Source organism: Buceros rhinoceros, unplaced genomic scaffold, assembly GCF_000710305.1.
Source record: "Buceros rhinoceros silvestris isolate BGI_N320 unplaced genomic scaffold, ASM71030v1 scaffold36141, whole genome shotgun sequence".
NCBI classification, from domain to species: Eukaryota; Metazoa; Chordata; class Aves; order Bucerotiformes; family Bucerotidae; genus Buceros; species Buceros rhinoceros.
The window spans coordinates 16741-17922 of NW_010394270.1; positions in this window are offsets into that span (position 1 = coordinate 16741).

A 1182-nucleotide genomic window follows, 5' to 3' on the forward strand; every position below is an offset into this window, starting at 1 on the left:
TGTCAGATGATGCCTTGGAGAAGGGGTTAGTCCAGAGTCTATGTGCCACACAGGAGGCCAACAGCTCCTCAGCAACCAAGCGTAACGATCCATGCCAAAGCAAGTAACATACAGAGAAAGTAAATGAAGTATGTGATGCATTGAGAAAGTAAACAAAGTTTGGGGCCAAACCCTAATATACTTGCTCAGATTATGACTCATGCGAAATCCCAATGTAAAATAAATCCCCATCAGAAACAGCTGGAATGTCAGAACAAGGTGGAACAGGAATCATAGCAGTTACGCCAGGCCAACATCTTGGAGAACGCTAGAAGGCCAGGTCTTGAGTGCAGCTCTTCTGCTGGCTACCTGCCCTGGGGAGCCTGCGAGCCCGCGTTCCCCGTGCGAACAGTGCTGCAGGGGCAGCAGCCGGGTCAGCAAAGGAGCCAGGTGAGTCTAGTCCAGTGCTTGCCTTCCAAAGCGCCCACAAAATGGCCTTGGAAAAACATCGTCCTGTCAGGATACTGCGGGCGACTCGAGGTTTTGACTGACCTGGAACTGCTGCAGCTTGGGGGGGGGTTTATATCTGGACGAGCAGTTCAGCGCTGGAAAATGTTTTCCCCGTGCAACTGGCACCACCGAGTGGAGAAAATGGTTTGTGCATTGGTTTCTGTTCCGGCATGATGCGACTGGGGGCCTGATGCACACAGAGATGTCCATCCCCAAAACCCAAAACCACACCTCTGGAATCTGCCTGAGCAGAGGAGTTGCGCTGAGGCGTGGAACAAGAACTCCAGAGTCTGGGAGCTCAGTGCCCGGAGGGGGACGGGCGCCTTGGTGATGGCACCAGCCCCTGGTTTCCAGCACGTGGCCAGAGACACCGACAACCCCGGAAAACTGTGGCCCACAGCCTTGCTTAACCCCCGCAGGTGCTGGGAACAGAAGCGTGCTGGGTTTAATCACGTCTTCGTCAGAGATTCGTGCTGAGGAAGCTCACTGATGCAACCAGCCCGATTCCCCTCGTTCGTTTGGGGGAAGTGAAGCTGTCTCTGCGTTCCCACCGTCCCGGCCTTTCACTTCTCCAAAACCGCCCGTTGCTGCTGCAAGGTGCCGGGAAAGGTTAACCTCAGCGCGGGTCCCTGCAGGAGTACCCCGCTGCGTCAGCGGAGGTCGAGAGAGGACATCGAGAGGCGGCTCCTCTGC